General features: G+C 37.8%; 1 long non-coding RNA gene across 2 annotated transcripts; it reads left to right on the top strand.

Annotated features, from left to right (window-relative positions):
• The first annotated feature begins 325 nt into the window (after positions 1-325).
• On the top strand, positions 326-20647 carry LOC115619880. 2 transcript variants are annotated; one of them, XR_003995144.1, is made up of 4 exons: positions 326-366; positions 14031-14130; positions 14255-14389; positions 19076-20647. It is a non-coding gene; the product is annotated as an uncharacterized LOC115619880 (long non-coding RNA). The 2 variants fall into 2 exon arrangements; XR_003995145.1 differs by lacking the exon at positions 326-366 and adding an exon at positions 6615-6737.
• The last annotated feature ends 493 nt before the right edge of the window (positions 20648-21140 follow it).

Below are 21140 nucleotides of genomic sequence, written 5' to 3'. Positions count from 1 at the left end.
CCCTCTTTTAGGTTTATTTGGCCATTTTCCAAGTGTCCTGGGTTCAGCTATAGCAGTCATTTTTCTCCTTCTTAGTAGCTGGTGCAGTGCTGTGTTTTTTAACTTTCAGCCTGGGAACAACGCTGATAACATCAATGTTTTTAGTTGTTGCTAAGTAATGTTTATTCCAACCAAGGACTTTCTCAGTCTCATGCTTTGCCAGGGAGGAGGGGAAGCCGGGAGGAAGCAGAGACAGGACACCTGACCCAAACTAGCCAAAGGGGTATTCCATACCACAGCACGTCATGCCCAGTATATAAACCGGGGGGAGTTACCCGGAAGGCCCAGATCACTGCTCGGGTCGGGCTGGGTATCGGTCGGCGGGTGGTGAGCAATTGTATCCTCTCCCCTTGTTATTTCACTAATCGTTATTATCATTGGTGGTAGCAGTAGTGGTTTTGTATTATACCTTAGTTGCGGGACCGCTCTTATCTCAACCCGTGGGAGTTACATTCTTCCCATTCTCCTCCCCATCCCTCCGGGAGCGGGGGGAGGAAGAAGGTGGTGGGGGGGAGTGAGCGAGCGGCTGTGTGGTTCTGAGTTACCGGCTGGGCTCAAACCACGACAATCACGTTCAGGCCAATTTAATTTTTATGCTGCAATGATTTTGGTTAATTTGTCTGATCCAAATGTAACATTCTCTCTTTTCAAATGAAATGAATTGCAGGTACGTATGATTTTCCACAAAAAAATAGAAGAATAGATCATCCATTATAAATCTCATCTCACCAGAAGAAATTGCTATTTCTACACATTTGTGTTTGTAGGAGGAGTTGTCAGATCAATCAATCACACTCTTGGTATGCAGCTTTGGTGCAAACAACGGAGCACCTTGTAATGAATACTTTACTATCTTTTCTCTCCTCTTACTCTTCAAAGCCTCTGTCATCCTTTTCAGAAATAACAGACGCAGGAGCAAAGAACAGTGAAGGACTGACCACGTGAAAATTACCAGGTGCTGCAGGGCAATAATAGCAAAAAGAAGTAAAATGGTTCCAGGAAACCATTGTCTGCACTATATACATATTTTCAGCTTAGTCTGGTCCCAAGGAATGAATGCTTTCCATAAGACGGAGCACATTAGCTGTGCATCTCTGATTTAGTATGGAATCCAGCTTGAGACTTAGGGATTCACATAAGAAAAACAGGGCAATTTAGTTGAAAACCTTCCTAGACCAAGTACTTATATAGATGCGTCTGCACAATGCCATTAAAGATGCTTTTTCAGTTCCTTGATATGCCATAACTAATTACCAACATTTCAGGTTTTATTACTTTACTGGCTAGAACAGTTTGGACAAAAAAAGAATGGAGGTAAAACGTCAAACAGATAAAAACTTGGATAGGTATTTTGGACTGACCTCTACTGTAATTTGTTTAGTTTCAGTTACCTCAACCTCTACTTATGTCTTAGTATAATATATGATCTTACTTGCTTTACACACTTCCCTTAATCCTTAAATTGGAGTATAGTAACTGACTAATTTTTAACTCCCTGAATGTATTTTCTGATTTTCCTCACTCTCCTCTTTTCACCTGCTATTTCTCATTGTCCCACAGTCTGGTTCTGGCACACATATCCTCAAGTTACTAAAACATACACAGTTCATGTTCCTTTAAAATTTATTTATTCATTTATTTCTCTCAATGTTGCTTGCAAATTTCAAATAATGGAAAGGTGATGGACAAAATCTTTCCTCAAACCATTTTAAAACACCTGAAGTACAAGAGGGTGATTGGAAGTAGTCAGTATAGATCTACAAAGGGACAATCACGCTAATCAACCTGATAACCTTCTACAATGAATTTATTAGCTTGCTGAATGAGGAAAAAGCATGAATGTTGTTTACCTTGAATTTGACAAGGCTTTTGACATTGTCTCCTGTAACATCCTTATAGACAATTTGACAATGTACGGCTTAGGTTAATGGACAGTGATGTTTCCATAAAACAAACAGAAGAGACAGGTCCAAATGGCTGTTCCTAGTAACACAATGTCCAGTTAAAGGCCATTCAGCAGTGGTGTGTGCCAGGAGTCAATACGAGGGCCGACCCTGTTTAACATTGCCTTTAATGACCTGGATGACATGACAAAGCATTCCCTTAGCAAGACCGCAGGTGAAATAAAACTGGAAGGAACAGCTGATAGACCAGAGCATTATGCTTTCATTTGGAGGGAACTTGACAGACTGGAGAATTGGGCTGAGAGGGCTCTCATGAAGTTCAGTGAAGGGAAAATGCAAAGTCCTATGTCTGGGGAAGAATATGCCTAGGCACCACTACACACTGGGGACTGACTGGATGGAAAGCAGCTCTAGAGGGAAGGACCTTGGAGTCCTGCTGGACAACAAGCTGACTATGAGCCAGCAATGCACCTTTGAGGCAAAGGCGGCAAACAGTATGTTCGGTTGCATTAGAAAAAACCTGGGCAAGAAGCTGTAGCGAGCCCAGTGAAGGGCCACAAAAATATTGAGGGACTGGAGCACCTTTTTTATGAGGAAAGGCTTCAAGAACTGACACTATTCTAGAGAAGGATCAGGAGCATCTTATCAATGTGTATCAATACCTGATGGGAGGCAACAATGAAGATGAAACCAGGCTTATTTCAGTAGTACTTAGTAACAGAAGAAGAGTCAATGGACATAAACTGAAACATATGAAATTTCATCTGAACACAAGAAAACAGTATTTCACTAAAATTATTTTTGCTAAAATTATTGAAATATTTCCTGTATGTTAGCAGCTAAAAATATATCTGCTAGAGTAAAAAAAAAAAAAAAAAAAAAAAAAAAAAAAAAAACCACACAAAATAAAGAGGAAGATAAACAATCACAGAAAAAAGAGAAAAATATATTTATGTTTGTTTAATTTAGTTTTAAATATTTTGATTGCTTTAGGTTACGTTACCCAATCATTATATGAGAGTTGACCTAAGAGCACAGAAGACATTTCAGCTCTTGACAAACACTTAATGTTTCGTTTAGTTTAACAAGTTTTATGACACATTTTGAATAGTATCTTGAGCTATTTGCCATCTCAAGAAAACATTTCATGTAATTCCTCTCCGTGGTACAAAGCTGTAGAGAATGAAGCATATAATCCATCTTATAAAAGTTTATTAAAAGGTGTTATTCAGAATGAGGTTTTAATTTCACAAAGTAATTCAGGGTTCTTATATGTTGTGTGGTTTATTTATCATGTGATGAGTTTGAGGGACAGTTTCCTTTTTTATTAACATTTTATGTTATTACTTAAAAAATTCCAACTAGAAGAGTCTATCTCAACAAATCCAAAATTCTAGAGAGAAACTCCAAGCAGATTTCTACCTTCAACACAAAGATCTAGCCCTTTACCACACTTTTTAGTATTCATTACTCATTTCAAGGTGACACCAGTTCTAGCACTTAGGTGATATTATTCACACCCTTTCTTCAAAATAACTGATCCAGAAACTTTTTTAGACCTGAAGAAATAGTTTATTTTTGGACTCTGTGGTCCTTAGGTAGTCACTATCAATAACCATACTTACTTACCAAAAATTTTTTTTTATTTCTTATTATTTACTTCTAGTAACAGCAGCAGAAGGGGAAGAGTGCAGCAGTCCTAATTACAACTGGAGTAATGGACTAAATCTTAAATATCTGTTTACCTCCTTCACTCTGAGTGCCCTTCTGACATGTTAGCTAAGCTGCAACTTAGCGGATTTCTAACAAATATAAATCATGAACTCCGGTCACAAACATGCTGCTTTTCAAAATGTGTCAACCTTATAAGTCTGAGGCTTTTTATTTATTGACAATTCAACAAACAACATGCTGAAGCAGTTCAAAAGATAAATGTCATTTGTGAAGCTAGAGTAATTCAGCCATCTTTATCTTAAAAACAAGTCTCGTGATCATTATTTGGACCATCCCATGTTATCAGTAGAGACAATTTATTACCCCAGAGTGCATTGCAACTCTCCCTCTGCTGACTTTCAGCTAGATGGCAGATGGCAGTCCATTCATATTGAGAGTTATGAAGGCTTCTGCAGTGGTTGCCTTTGTGAACATGGATTTATAATGCTGCCACCAGTAAGTACTCAGCACTGCAGTCCTCTGCAGGCTACAGTACAGAAACGTGAACACTTTGTTCGCTTCAATTTCTATCTAGCTATCCAAGCGTCTGCTTTCTAATTGTAATGGACACTAAACTTTTACAAAGTTTCCCCCATTTGACAGCTAGAGGTCTCTGATGACAATTCGGATTCCTACTAGCAGTGCATAAAAGCATGAGTATAGCTCAGAAATTGTTTTACTGCCTTGGAAGTGAAGACAATGTGATTTTGCCTGAGTTTAACAGGCTTCTAGAGTGATCCTCTGATGAAGTATGAGTTGTATAAATTTCAGAGGTTTGGCTTTATTTGTCTGCTCTTGTTATTGCTGTATAAAAACAAAATTAAATTGGGCTTAAGAGAAGATGCAAGGCCCCTATAAACATCATAAAAGAACTCTTAAAAACTTTCAGTAACATTTAGTGACAAATATATTAGAAAAAAGAATTTAAAAAAATCTTTCAACAAGCATCCAACCAAGAAAGCTTAAAGTTGGCTTTTTGAAGGCACACATACTGATAAAATGTGACCATTTTTCCTCCTGAAAGAGTAATACAAGTGTCCTGAATAACCTCCTGATTTCTCTTCACTTAATAAAATTCAATCCCCTCCCATGAGGGAAACTCACCACACATAACTTAATTTCATATTCTTTTGGTTGCCTTGAATATTTTTCTGTAATTTCAGTAATACTGCTGGTGACCAGGGGATTTTATGCACAGTAGTGCGAATGTCAGCAGCAGCAGGAATAGCAGTTTCAGTCTTAACTAACGATCATAGAGAAATCAATTGAGAGCTGTGACTGGGGGTCTCCAGGGTCTCATTATCACCACTGTCATACCAAATGTCCCTGTTCAAAGTCTCAGAATCTGTACAATGCACCGATCTGCAGACTTGTCTGACTGAGACAGAAGATTGCTTTTCCAACAACTGTTTCTCTCTGCTCTCTGTTAAAGCGAGCAGAGTTTTAAGGCCATCGACCTCAGCCTTAACATGGTCATTTTCAGTCATAAGTTCATAAAGTTGGATTCTCAGGTTTTCTCCTGTTTCCTTTAAAAATTTAATGATGATTTCATTAGCTCGTTTTCTGATTTTACAGTTAAATATTCTACATCACCAATTCATTCAGGAGTAGAGACATCTTTAGCTTCTTTCTGTGCACAAGATAAACAGGCTTATAAAATTGCTTGCCAGAACTTTTGAGCCCACTTCTTCCCAGCCTGGGAAGGGACACATTTATGTTCTTGCAGTAGTCCAGCATGACTGGAAACTTGAAGGTGCCATGTAATGATAAGCCACGTAGGAGATGCCAAATAAGGAAGCTATATTTTTATTTTTAAAAGCAAAGTGAGAGAGTTTTACACCAGTCAGTAATAAAATATGTATGACTGGAGTCACTCAAGCTCCATATGTTTGTAGTTAAGAAACTGAAACTTGTGTTCAGGAAAAGCCTGAAGAGGCACAAGGGTCTCCTAAAAGGTCAGAAGGATGACCAAGTAACAACACTAACGAAAACAACTGATACCTGAGGAGGAGGCTTTGCCCTTGTGTAGGCATATTAACAAATGGGGCTAATAAAGCCCTAATCAGGCAAGACTACCCTTGAAGCCTGGTACATCGTGAAAAACATATGGACATCGTCAAAATACGGCTTTGATGTGCCAGCAAAACATGATTAGAGTGTACTTTAGATGAACTATCCTCATTATACCCTCATGTCCTGGGTTCAGTTGTAGCAGTTATTTTTCTCCTTTTCAGTAGCTGGTGCAGTGCTGTGTTTTCGGCTCCAATCTGGGAACAATGCCAATAACAAGCCGATGTTTTACTTGTTGCTAAGTAATGCTTATTCTGATCAAGGATTTTCAGTCTCTCATGCTCTGCTGGTGAGGAGGGGCACAAGAAGCTGAGACGGAGCAGAGACAGGACACCTGACACAAACTAGCCAAAGGGGTATTCCACAACGCAGCATGACAAGCCCAATATATAAACTGGGGGGAGTTACCCGGAAGGCTCAGATCACTGCTTGGGTTGGGCTGGGTATTGGTTGTAATTGTATTGTGCATCACTTGTGTTTGTTGTTTTCTTTTCCTTTTCCCCTTTTAGTTTTATATTCTCTCCCCTTGTTATCTCCCTTATCATTATTATTATTAGTAGTAGTAGTAGTACTATTGTATTGTACTTTAGTTATTGGACTGTTCTTATCTCAACCTGTGGGATTTACATTCATTTGATTCTCCTCCCCATCCGCCAGGAGTGGAAGACGGGGGGAATGAGCGAGCAGCTGTGTGGTGCTGAGTTATCGGCTGGGTTTAGAACACGACACCTCATTATAATACTAAAAATCATACCTACAGGTCAAAAGACCCCTGCCCAGGTTATAAGACCCTTTCCCTGAGAATGCGTAAGGAATTAAATGGTGTAACCTTATGTAAATTAATTGACCAATCAGTAAACATGGGAGGATTACAGGGAGTAACTAACCTGGGCTAAATTGTGCAAATATGTGAAATTAGAAAGGGGAGAAATTAGGGAAGACTCCATTGTAACTACTGGGATTGGTCAACTGGTGAAACCTGACTTCTCCTCCCATAAGGACACCTATTAGGTAACAACCATACTCTATACATTCTTAATGATTAATTCTAGCTAGCTTTTGTATATGTTATTTCACAATTATTCTTGCCATTAGTGTACTATCAACAGCAATCTTTGATGCTTAATCTGTCACAAATTTATATAATAAAAATTCTCAGCTCAGATCCATTTTGCGGGAGCTTCCGGAAACTTGAATAATTAACTCTATGGGTGAATCTGTTACCATGAACCCCTGAATAGGATAGTCAAAACACCCTCCAACATAGTGCGCTCTGTCCGGTAGAGTACTTGCAGAGCGCTCTGATAGGCTATTCGGGCTCAAGGCTCTCACCTTTCCTGGGACGCTGACAGACCCATCAAACATAAAGGTCTGGGGTAAAATCTCCCCTTAACATGACAATGTCACTTATCCTTTAGGGTTCCAACAGATTAAGAAGGCTTCACCTGATTTTCTAAATCAGATACTAGGTGATCAGACAAGCTGTAAGACAGGTTGGAACATCACCTGGTTTTACTTATGAAGAAACAGGTCATGCATTACATTGTCTGGCTTATGATGAGGAAGAGGAGAGACGGACCAGCTAACGGGAAAAAACCTGTCTCTAGGAAAGAATGTCTCTTACCCAGTAACTCTACTAAATCCTACCAAGAAGTGAAATACATATCCTAATCTTACATTTGAACTTAGGCCTGCTTCCACTCTTTCTTACATTTGTCATAGCCCAAAACATATAAATAATAATAAAAGCTTCCTTCCTACCTCTTACTTTTCTTTCCAAAGCCTGACTGTCCTTCTCCTGTTCTGCAAAACTCTGATTATGAATTCAAGTCTGCATTCATGACATTGATTTATAAACTTTCCTTATTGAATTTCTTTCCCTTCTCCAGCATTACTCTGTGCTCCTTCTGCAGTTCTCTGTTATGTGTTGTTAATAACAACACATGCTATGTCAGGCAGCTGATTTTTTTCAAAGATCAGATAAATTTCCAGCTTCTCCATGCAAATTAATTTCAAGTTACCATGTACCAAAGCAATCCAGATCCATAAAATATCTGGGGCTTCACCTATTTCTTGCTCTCCTTTTAAGCAGAAATGTTTATCTTACTCTATTTAGCTTTTGTTCTTTCCTTTTCTACAGTTCAGTGTGAATCTGGATTTTGCTTCATTAATGTACTTAATTTTTGAAAATCAGATCAGAAAAATCTCAGGAATAGCACTGAAATCTATTGTTTTCAATGTCAGACACATCAGCTACGAAACATGCAATAGTGGTATTATAACCTGAAAAAAAAAAAAGTCTCTGCGGTCCACAGGAAGTCACAGTACGAGAACAGATGAAGAGTAAGGGGGTTAAATACTTAAATATAATTATCTAATCTTAAAACATTGAATTCTTTCTTAATGGATAGGATTGCATTTGAAAAAAAATATAAAACTGTGTGAAGAATTGTGATTCAGTTTTGTGAAGGTGTTTATATCTTAAAACTTGTTTTATTTCTGATCAGCAATGAAAAGCAAGCCTTTGGAATGATTCTCTGCAGGTAACAGACCCTGGCTATGTGGCAGCTGTTGGACCACTGGGACTGGAAGCCGTGGCAGCACCATGCGCCAGGGAGGGATGTTCTCAGGGCTTGTGGGCAGTGAACCATGTGTCAGCATGCTGAAAGGACTGCTGAGGAGCCAGGCAGAGAGCCCAGCAGCAACACAGGAAGATTTTGAAATCTTTCTGATAGCAGTCAGACTCAAATTCTGTCAGCCTTGTCTCTGGTTTAATTCTATCCAAACTAAAGAGGTTGAACTAAAAAATACAGTTTAGAGACCCTGGCTTCCATTGGCAAGATATTATTAGAAAATAATAATAATGAAGTGGGGTTTTCTAGCATCAAGTGGACAGATGCCCAAAGTTTTGGTAGAATGGGGGCTGCATGAATGGCTTCTGTGGTCAGGGATTGCCCTGTGCCAGACATGACTGTTCCAGCCAGCTCAAATGAATATACTGCAGTGGAATGCACGGCTGAATCCCTCACCCAAGATGGTGGTACTTTTGTGGAAACATACTCGAGAAAGGGAAAAAAAAATCAAGGTCAGAGGAGGAGAAGGCTTTCCGGGTGCCAGGGCAGAGATATTTCCTCACAGCCCATGGAGGACCCACACTGGAGCAGATAGGTATTCCTGACACGAGCTGTAGCCCCTGGAAAGCTGACAACAGAGTAAAGGAAGATTATTAAATCTAACCAAAATCAACAACTGCTTAAACAGCCTTCATTGAAATTACAGCATATTACAATGTCCGTACATTTTATGAGACGGACATTGCAATCTTCTCTCTACTTTGTGGAGTTCTATTTCTAAGTGATTCTCAGCTACAGAAAAAAGATGGTTAGATTCTGCCATTCAACAAAGTTTCTCTCCTTTTCTGCTATAATTAATCACTGGCTTCAGAAACAAAGTTGGATGTCCATATGTTAGCTTTCTGTGATGAATAAAAAGGACTAAGTTTCTTTACAAATTTTAGGCGTTAGTCCTTCCTTCTTGCAAAGCAAAATTACTGATCTCAAAGCAAAAAAAGATTTAAAGTTTATGGCTACTTGATTCATAGTCAGCCATTGAAATTGCAAAGGAGGCATAGATTTAACATCAAAATTGTTAGGATACCAAATAAATTACAACTGCATCAGTGATTTAATGTGGCTAGAAGTGCAAAGTTATTTAAATAATGGGTAATGTATGGTTTGCTAACCTCTACCCAGCGTAATTCCAATGTTAATAAAATGGAATAATGGTTGTTCTTCTAGAGGGAAAAGAAATTTTAAAACAGCAAAGGACTAATATAGTTAGTTTAATGGGAACAAGTTTATAAAAGAAAAGAAGATAAACTAAAAGATATATTACAATTATAACAACATAGCAGCTAATTAGTAAAACAGCACATTTATGATAAAATATTATTTTATTAGGAAAATAGAAACTATCATGCTTCCTATGTGTCTGGCCAGATAGTCTAACTGTGTATAGAGTATGGTGCAATTGACTGATTTATGCAGAATACCTACTTCTATGTCCTGGGCAAAACCTATGATAGTGGATGTGGCATAAAAACTGTGGATGTGCAGCTCTTAAACTACGTTCTGGAAATGTTCGTGTGTGTTGAAATGTTCATATAGGAATTTTTTGTATGCACATTTTCAAGGATGCAAAGATGTGCAAAATAGAAATGGAAAATCCATTCTTGTTAACTCAGGTGGAAGACATGCAAAATCAACCAGAGAAGAGAACTGAAAAACAGTGGTTGCAGTTAAAATTCTTAGCAAGAAATTGTTGCAAATATACAGATATATGAAATGAATATGAGTGTTTGAATAGAGACCTTCTCTTTTAAAATAGACAAGCTCAGACATTTCAGATTGATTCAATTAAGGCAGTAAATCTTACATAGACACACAGTCTCCTCTTTCCACATATTAGAAGAAAATAGTCTGTTAATATTAAAATAAGTCTATAGAGGGGCATCAGTGGTCATATGTAACAGCTCAAAAATAACTTTTAAAAATCTCATATATTTTTAGGGGGAGGGGATTTGGGAACTTGGGAACCTAGTCTCGCCTTTCTGGCGTTTGCCTGGGTCTAGCATTTGAAATGGCAACTATGACATTGATTTAATTGTTTCATTAAGAACTCAGAAAATAAAAATCATATACTGTCACTAAAAGAAGAAAAAGTTGCTGGCTTTAAAGCAAGTATTACACACAGTGTGTATCACAGACCAGTGAACCTGGTTTATACCCTTTCTTCATAAGGCTTGCCATGCTACACAAACCTCTGTCATCAATAACCTGCACACTCTTTGGCAGAGGCAAACTTCAATTCTGCTTGCGTAATTATAATAAACTATCATCATAATATGTGTCAGTCTTTTCCTAGTCTATGTTTTTCCTTTTACATAGTCACAGTTCTTCTTTTAAAACTTCTATAATCTTCCAGCAAAGAAAAACTAACAGAAAAATCTTAATTCAAGGACATCATCCAATATCTGCCCAGTCTGTATTTGTGCCTGGGATTGCCCCAAACCATGTGCTGGACCTTGCACTTGGCCTTGTTGAGCTTCAGAGGTTGGCACCGTCCCACATCTCAAGCGTGTCAAGGTCCCTCTAGATCCCATCCCTTCTTTCTAGCCTATCACCTGGACCACATGGCTTGGTATCATCAGCAAACTTGCTGAGGGCACACTCAATCCTTGTGTCCATGTCACTGACAAAGATATTGAACAGGATCTGTCCCAACACCGACCCCTGAGGGACACCACTCATCACTGGTCTTTACTTGGACATCGAGCACTCTTTGAGTGTGACCATTCAGATGATTCTTCATCCAGCAAGATGTCCATCTGTCAAATCCATGCCTCTTCAATTTAGAGACAATGATGTCGTGCAGAACAGTGCCAAATTCCTTGCTCAAGTCCAGTTAGATGACATCAGTTGCTCTTCCCTTATCCACCAGCGCCCTGGCCCCATCATAGAAAGCCACCAAATTTGTCAGCATGATGTGCTTTTAGTGAAGCCATGTTGGCTGTCACCAATCACCCCCTTATTGTCCATGTACCTTAGCATAGTTTCCAGGAGGATCTTCACTATCATCTTGCTAGGCACTGAGGTGAGACTGACCAGCCTGTAGTTCCCTGGGTCTTTCTTTTTTCCCTTTTTTAAAAAAGGCAGTTATATTTCCCATTTTCCAGTCACAGGGAACTTCACCATACCGCTACGACTTCTCAAATACGATGGATAATCGCTTGGCAATTTTATCTGTCAGTTCCCTCAGGATCTGTGGATGCATCTCATCAGATCCTATGAGCTTGTGCAATTTCAGGTTCCTTAGATGGTCTTGAACCTGATCTTCTCCTACCGTGGGCAGTTCTTCATTCTCTCATGCAGGAAGAAATGCAGAAAATCCCTGCGTTTATTTTCTCTGATTTGAGCAAAGTGGCTGGAACTCTTGCCAGTGAAGACCGGAGCAAAAAGCCATTGAGTGCCTCAGCCTTCTCCATGTCCTGGGTAACCAGGTCTCCTGTTTCTTTCTCGAGAAAGCCCACACCATATTATTCATAAGTTTTTCCCGGTTTTTTTGAATGATTCATCCTGTGTCAGAGAAAGACTTTTGCAAAACAGGATGAAATATTTTGGCCTGTAATTTTCACTTAGCCCAAAACCACATGTTCAGTGACAACAAATTTCATGTCTGACTGTACATGTAAAAATTTATAAGCATTTAATATTTTTAAGATATTTTAGATCATTCCTTTTTTCCCTGAAATTTTCACGTGCTCCAAAAATGCTGTGTCTAAATGTTTTTAATAAACAATTTCAAGCTCTTTAAACTTAAATTGTTTTGGCATAAGCAATTATAGTGTCCTTGTTTGAAAAACAATTTTTGTAGGTTATAAATATTCTCCCAATACTCAAAAGCTACCCCAATCAAATACCATAATTACATCCAAGAGAAACACGTGAACAAATGAAAGGAAACATATGTTCAACCTACTTACATGTCAATGTAGCCTCATAAAAGTCTCCGTTTCCCTTAGTTTCTTAGCTTACTCCACCTAACCAAGTGATAAATCAGGCCTTCGGGTTTTCTCTGTGTCTTTTTGTCTTCTCAGGGTAATACGACAGTTCATACAGTTGATCCTCATAAAGGGTATTTCTCTATAAAAGGGTATGGAGTAAAGATTTAATAAATACCACTTATAAATATCCTGGCAAAGAACTGTTTTCCATTTTCAAAACCCAGTCACACAACCACAGATACTTAGTATAACTACCTGTTAATATGTCTATATAACCTATCCTTCTATTTAAAAGACATACAGTATTTTGAGTCAGACCATGTTGTCCTGAATGTCTTCTCACTGCATAGTATTGGAATATCAAGTCTATATATACTCTGATTAATCTGCCATTGGATGAAACTGGCAGTAAGAAAGCTGTAATTTAGAGCTCATTGGAGGGTGAGTATAATACCTATAAGGGAATGGTGAATAAATTTTGAAGCTGGTGAAGACGAAAGAAAGGTGATTCTTACAGTGACTCATACAGAGGTTTAATTTCAAGATGACACCTCCTTTCTTTCACAGGTATTCATCCATTGTGCATAACTCATGAGATCTCTCTTCTGACTGTGCTTAAATTTATAGTGAGGTCCTGGAAAGCTTTCTACTTTGTGGGTATCAAACATGTACCAGCAAGGAACAACCAACAGTTTGGTGATCTCTAGCAAGTTGATGGACATCTATGCAGGCAGTGTGCATGGAGAGAATACATATTACAATTCTTTGCCTTTTTCTGTCTACTGAAGCATTTACTCTATGACACTGGAATTTCTTATTTCAAGTATTTTCTTATATTAGTCGCTTCCACTCAGTTCCTTCTCTAACCGAATACATTTCTCTATGGATCCTAAAGAGAGCCCAGAAGCACTCCTTTCTTTTTCTTCATTTTCCCTGTGAATGGTGAATTGATTTACTGTAGTATTCAGTAAATGTTATTCATATATACATCCCTGTTATACATATATGTCCCTTTCAGCCGTGAACTATTAGGAGCTCTTGCTGTCTACTCCTAGCTGTTCAAATACATGTCAGTGCAGGGAGAAGCCCAGAATCCTTTAGGGACACTAGAAGACCAAATTCATAGTTAGGGTGAATAAAGAGGAAAAGTGGGGGATGGGGAGTGTGTGTGTGAATGAAGTCAGGAACCAGTGTAGTGATTACAGCAAAACTGGTCTCAGCTAAATAGCTTACTAAAAATCAGTGATTCCCTTATCAATGCCTAGAACAATTTAATGTAAACTTGGAAACAAAAATAGCTACAATTATTCCTGCACCACCCAGAAATCTAGGAAAAACTATCTTCCTACATTTCAGCACCAGAAATGAGCCATGTGTTCACGTAGGTCATTTTCCATTAAAACTGTTCTCAGATCAGATCTCACTAACCCCTTTTCTGCTGGCACATCAGGCAAGATTCTCTAAGGCTCCAGTTCATGCATAATCAGTGGGAGCATAATGCAAAAAGGCAGCAGAAATTCCAGCCAAAAGATGCCGTTGTGAGATTCTGATGAAACATAAAATGAAAGTTACCTGGGGGTACAGCAGAATATTGTCATCATCTCTTTTGTGATAAAGGGTTGCAGAAAGTGGAAGAACCAACAAAGCTGGGAGAACATGGAAATGTGACAATACCCCTGTTATAAGGATATAGATGTTAACAATTAAGACATAATTCATATTTATTTCTCTCTTCCTTTCAGAAATACTGGAAGAGCAAGAAGAAAATCTGTATTACATACAATACAGGGATAGATTAAGAGAAGGAACACTAATATGGAGAGCAGTAATTATCCTTCAAAGGTCCTGATATATCCTCAGAAGTTGCCTGAGTACACTGACCAAATTTTTTCTTGACTTTCTGAAAAGGCACCATGAAAAGTTTTAACAATTTCCTGAAAAATATTCTCTGTTGTTCCTTTACCAGCTCTTATCATAAATGGAACTTTCTGATGGTGCACCTCCTGGTGTAATGGAAGACCATGGATTGCAACAACAAAAAACAGCTGCATGTTTTTAACCAGAATGGAAGTGGCAGAGCGGAACAGGAACACAGGAGTCGGTTTGTTTATACTTTTATCTTCTTGGCATATTCTGGTTCTAAAATGTAGTAAGCATAAAATCCTCTTTTCTGAAAGTTTTTAGAAGTAATTAAAATACTGAGCAGAGAGGGTATGGATCAGTTCCTCCAGCTATCCAGTTGCTTGAAAAAAATCAAGATGGTTGTATGTTTGTGGCTGATGCTGATGCTCTGAAAGTTATCAAATGACTGAGGCAGCCTGTTAATGGCTTTTCTGAATTGAAGCAACTGCAATTTTTTAGTGAGTCAGGCTTTCTCTCCTAATCACAATCCTAACAAGCAAGGCAATTTGAGCTGATAGAAATTTGCTTGTCAGAGTGTAAATCTCTCTTGGGCTGTTCATTGTTGTTCTATTAGAGAGCATCCTCTTTTTCTCACAATGTGCAAAGATGCACAGATCATAGAAGTTTGGAAAAATTCCCAGAATAGCAGTGAGGGAGCATTTGGAATAATAAAATGTAGGTAAGGAGAACAGAACTCTGACACTATCAAAAATTTGAGTAAATATGAGAGATGATTAACAGGTAAACCAGGTAGTCCAGAATTTATATTAAATTATGTAATTAACTCACCACCTACTGGTGATAAGTTTACAACAAAATATTTTCAATTTTTTCTTTTATCAATGTCAGTGGTAGAGAGTTTTATTACTAGTGCTGCAAGCAAAGGATTAAGCCATGATAGAGAGACACAACCTGATCTAGTGGAAGGTGTCCCTGCCCACAGCAGGGGGTTGGAACTAAATAATCTTTATGGTCCCTTCCAACCGAACCGTTCTATGATTCTATAAAAAAGATTTCAGCCTCTCAGGAAGGTAGTAGTGATCTGTAACTGTTTAAAAGTGCTCATGGTACTTCTTTAGAATGCACCAGCTTTGCTCAGCCTGGAGATGACTGGCAGATGCACTTATGTCCAAATGTTCATACATGTATATTTGTGTCCTGGGTTCAGCTATAGCAGTCATTTTTCTCCTTCTTAGTAGCTGGTGCAGTGCTGTGTTTTTTAACTTTCAGCCTGGGAATAACGCTGATAACACTGATGTTTTTAGTTGTTGTTAAGTAATGTTTACTCCGACCAAGGACTTTCTCAGTCTCATGCTTTGCCAGGGAGGAGGGGAAGCCGGGAGGAAGCAGAGGCAGGAAACCTGACCCAAACTAACCAAAGGGGTATTCCATACCACAGCACATCATGCCCAGTATATAAACAAGGGGGAGCTACCCGGAAGGCCCAGATCACTGCTCGGGTCGGGCTGGGTATCGGTCGGCGGGTGGTGAGCAATTGTATCCTCTCCCCTTGTTATTTCACTAATCGTTATCATCATTGGTGGTAGCAGTAGTGGTTTTATATTATACCTTAGTTACGGGACTGCTCTTATCTCAACCCGTGGGAGTTACATTCTTTTGATTCTCCTCCCCATCCCTCCGGGAGCGGGGGGAGGAAGAAGAGGGAGAGTAAGCGAGCGGCTGCGTGGTTCCGAGTTACCAGCTGGGCATAAACCATGACAATTTGACATTAGTCTGCATAGAGAAAATGTCAGATGCACATTAGTCCAAATGTTCACAGATACATATATTTGACATTAATCTGTAAAAAGAAAAATAAAAGCCCTGCTCTTAGATTAGAAAAATCTACTTTAATTTTGGTGCTGTTTGTGAAAATAGGACAGCATGTACAAACTGCTTTGTAAATTATTCTTTTGTAGAACGTGGTACAATGCTGCTTCAGTTGATGGTTCCATTCCTCATTAATCGCACATTCAATATCCTATTTGCTGCAAAGAGATTCAATATACGTAACTTACCATAGGTATATGAAAAACTATATCAACTCAAATTGTTCTTCTATTAGAAGTGCATAACATAAAGACCCAAAGACGGCTCAGAAAATAGAACCATGCTGTCATGGAAATGATCTCCAGATACTTGTGCCATTGAGAAATTTGGGTCCTAAAAAGCTGTCAGGATAGATTTTCAAAATCTACCCTGGATAGATTTTTCAAAATGCTAATGGTTTCAGTTTTGGTTAGCTAGCAAAGTTCATACCAGTTGATGATATGATTGAATGTGGAAGGTAAGTAGCAAAAATAATAATTTCAGTACCTAGCTACATGACAAATTTTACCTTTTGCTTTCCTCAATATCAGATGAAAGTTAAATAATTTTTCATATTCTTGCAAAAACATTGTATTTTATTTCCTAAATGAGAAACAATTTTTTTACTTAAAGAAAGTAGAGAGAAGAATTTACCCATGCAGTGGGAAAGTTGAGTTACAAATCACAATGTCATATGAAGGGGGACACCTATAAATCAGCATTTTTCCTTTCTCCCCTCTTATCCATATTTCCATGTAAGGGGTATCTGAACGTCAGGCAGAAGCTGTGCTGCACTACATCAAACAGACTTTAATTCAGATTGAGGGCTAGATCCTGGTTGTTCCACATTTTGTCTTTTCATACTTCACCCATAAAAATTTGAAAAAGTAGCAGAAAAAGAGGACTATCTGCAAAATATCTTATGTTTGATGAAAAGGCTAATGTAACAAAAAGTAACTATTCTGTCAAAAATATTTTTACCTTTGTGCATTTTCAATGTAAATGTTCATGCCTGCTGCACATACATCTATGTCCAGCATGAAGTTTAAAAAGTAAATCAGACACTACATATATAAAGTCTTTTTTGTTTAAGTTCTGCTTTGTAAGACATGATCAGTACTACAATTTATAGTTAAGAAAGGGTAAAGTGTAAAGGTGTTTAGATGACCTTAAAATAATTTGACACCAATTCTCCATTCTCTAACAAAACATTGTAAATCTGTAGATTATGCATTTTATCCTCTCTTTGAAGCATTTTCATTCTAAATTGCCTCACTAAGCCATTACAGAGTATTGTTTTTACAATTATTCAGATGAAGATTGAAAAAATCTGGAATATGTCAGAAATTCAAAACATATGACTTGACTACTCAACAATTGCTATGAAAATCTTCATTCTCCTCCCATATCACTTATTTTAAGGAACAAATGATCCATAGAGAGGGAGAAAAAATATTTCTGTCCCTATAAAATAAAATTCTGTCCCTATAAAACAAAATGTTAAATATACTATTGTTTGGTCTTTTTCTTGTTCAAGGATATGTGCATCTTTTAACTTGCAATTTTTAGATCTGTTTGCATTAATGCTATTTTCAAGACAGAGGAAAAAGGTAAAAGATAAAGAAAGAACAGAAACACCACTCTGACAGTCATTTCTCCCTATTATATATTTACCTCATAAATTTAATTCAAAACATACCTGGCTTGATTTGTACCATTCAGACTTCATGAAATTTCATTTTATTATGACTCATAATCATAATTAGTCATTATTCCAGCAGATTTTATTTGGCTGAAGTGAGTCTAAAAATTACACTTGTAATGACTGTGTTAAAAAATTCTGTTACTGTTGTCAACTTTTTAAATCACACTGGAAGAGGTATTGTAGCACCATATTTTTACATGGGTAGAATGATCTGTGCAAAAACCACTCAATTCCCCAGCAAAAGTTTATGAAACTTTATGAAACTGCAGTTTTCTTAGATTTTTCTACTGGAGGCAGTACAGAAAGAGAGTAGGTTTGGAAAACTGAAAGAAAAATGGCTTGGCCACAGAGAGAATGAAAATGTTCTTTATTATGTGGCCAAATATTCACAAAGATTAAATGACAGTTTGGAACTTTCAAATTATATGAAAGTATGTTCTTTCTTTAGAGCACATAAATGGTCTCTGAAGAGGAAAAATCCTTAGTAGTACACTTCACCTGTCTATCAAGAAAATGCTAGGATTAAAATCTGCAGTGAAGTATTTTCAATACAATAGTATACTGGTTTTGGCTGAGATAAATTTCTTCCTAATAGCTGGTGCAGTCCCGTGTTTTGGCTTTAGTCTGTGAACAATGCTGATAATACACCAATGCTTTTAGTTGTCGCTCAGTAGCACCTACCCTGGTCAAGGACTGTTCAGTCTCTCATGCTCTGCCAGTGAGAGGGGCACAAGAAGCCATGAGGAAGCAGAGAGAGGACTGACCCAAACTAGCCAAAGGGGTATTCCATACCACAGCACATCATGCCCAGTATAGAAACTGGGGAAAGTTATCTGGAAGGCCCAGATCGCTGCTTGAGTCGGGCTGGGTATCAGTCGGCAGATGGTAAGCAATTGCACTGTGCATTGCTTGTGTTTACTGTTTTTTTCCTTCGTTCGCCCTTTTAGTTTTATACTCTCTCCCCTTGTTATTTCCTTTACCATTATTAGTAGTAGTAATAGCAGTAGCACTATTGTATTGTACTTTAGTTACTGCACTATTCTTACCTCAACTAGTGGGATTTACATTCTTTTGATTCTCTTCCCCATGCCATCCAGGAAGGGCACAAGTGAGGGTGAGCTGGTGGTGCTGAGTTATTGGCTGGGGTTAAACCATGACAAATGGTAATTTTTACACCACCACTATTGTTACAAGTTGCAAGGGTTGAATTTATCACAGCACTCAGCATAAAAACTAAATGAGTATTAGCTAAGATATTCCACTAAGAAAAAAATGTTCAAATGTGACCAAATTAAAAGTAGATTTGTACTTCTCATTTCTTCAGGAATAGGAAACAAAAACTGACATAGTTTTCATTTGGTTTTGTTTTAGGCTCTGCGGACAAAGGGAGAACTGGCATGGATATAACAGATCAAATAACTTCAAGAGAAAACTGGAAGGGAGGCTGTTAATATTGTTTCCATTAACATACCCATAAACAAATAACTTGGCGAAAGTATGTCTTTGCCAGCATGGACTGAAAAAAAGGACTGGAATGAATCCTGCAGCAAGAGCAGGGAAAACTAGTCTTGCTATTCTTCATATCCCCCAACTGGGAAAAAAAAAAAGAAAAAAAAAACATGTTTTCCTCTTTTAAAATATTCTGAGTGTCTCATTCCTGCGTCCTCTGTACACGAGAAAAAGATGTTAGCTGCAAGTGTCAGAAACATTTTTTTTTCTTGATACATCTTTTTATGGAAATAAATTCAAACATCAAACAATGATTGGTTTACTGAATAGAAGCTATGTTTATTAAATCACAGAAAAAACATTTATTGGTTTATGGCAGCAATCATTGCTTGCCATCACTCTAATATTTTCACTCATTTAGTAGCATTAAATACTTCTTTAATATGTTTGCATATCAAAGGTGAACTTCAGTGATAATAAAAGGGCAAGAGTGAACAGGATTACTACAAAGTTTTCTGAGCTAGTCTTCTAGTTCAAGTAGCTTTCATTCAGCATTCCTGAAAGTGCAGGTCTTGTCAAAGTAGGTCTGTGAACTACTTTAAATCAAGCATGCTGTGCTGCATTCAGAATCTTGGTGGATTAACACATTATAAAGCAATTTGCGGAAAATGCATGATTAGCAGCAAAGCTAGTTTTAATGAAATGGTTGAAAAATTAATGTTTGCTAAAAATGTAATGGTTCAATTCAGTTCATAATATTTCGCAAAGCTGCTTTTTCATGTTAAAACTGATTTTCCATTCCAACACTTTCCTTCTACTTTGTAAAATCTGGTTGTTTTGAAGTACAGACTGAGCTCTGCATTTGCCTGTTCATAGATCAGATCCCAAGGAAAGCTGGAATAGACGGAGAAAAACTCAAGACATTTATAAAACTGTTCTTATCATTGCAAGTCCTTGTTAGTCGGCCATAGGTGCTTGTAGGTGTCTGCACCATTGGAAGATACTAGTAAAAACTCTTCAGTCTGTTTGAAAAATCACAGAGAGTATGATACAGTCCATGGTCTAAAGCATACACAATCAAGTTATGAGAGACAGGGAGTTAAGAAAAACAAGAATGACTATTCAAACAGATGGACAGTATGAAAGCCTTAAGAAACACCTTATTTCCAGAAGTTTTTGCTGTTGTCTTTGTCAGTTTCCCTTATTAGGTTGAATTTGATCTTGTTTAATATCATTAAGTTAAATCTTCTTGGAGAGATTGTTTCAGGATATCAATGGAAAGGCAAAGGACAGTAGGGCTAATTGGAATCAGTGTAGCACAGCAGACTTCAGAGAGAGGCGAAATATTTTTGAATGAGAACTTCAGAAAGCCATCTGAGAGTGTCTTTGGTGTAATTCTGTCTGAAGCTTCACTCTGTAGCTACCGCATTGATTTCTGTCTTTTGGTACAGAATAATTCCGAGATAACAGAAATAAAGAAATTACATGTATAGCATATGTCAGAAGTATTTCTCCCTGAATTTTCTATAATGTGTCTCCTTTGTACTTGTTTTATCAGAGATGCATGCCATCTAAAGAGTATCAACTACTGGTGATACAGTGAAGAGACTGCAGATTTTTTCATCCCATGCATATATAACACAGATAATGTAACTGTCAAAAGTATCAATTGCTGAGGGCTGCAAATTATTCGTGGCAGCTGCTTGTAAAACTAGTAGGTGGTCATTGCTGCTGACTAAATTTCATTCTGCCAGAACCGTAACTCGCCTTTTGTGAAGATCTGTGTCTCTTCACTGATCCTTTTATTGTCAATCTCAAAGGGTGCACTTTCCTTTCTAGCCAAATAATTCTGGTAAATGTTTAGCAAGGTCCCTAAGATGCTGTGCTGGTTATCACTGGCTATTTATGTACTACTGAAATTTTTTGTAGCCACAAGAATAAGGAGCACATAGCAATATTCCATGATAAACTTTCATCCTAATAAATT

Source organism: Strigops habroptila, chromosome Z (assembly GCF_004027225.2).
Source record: "Strigops habroptila isolate Jane chromosome Z, bStrHab1.2.pri, whole genome shotgun sequence".
NCBI lineage: Eukaryota > Metazoa > Chordata > Aves > Psittaciformes > Psittacidae > Strigops > Strigops habroptila.
The sequence above is the reverse complement of the archived record's forward strand: the minus strand, read 5'-3'. Positions and strand labels throughout refer to the sequence as shown.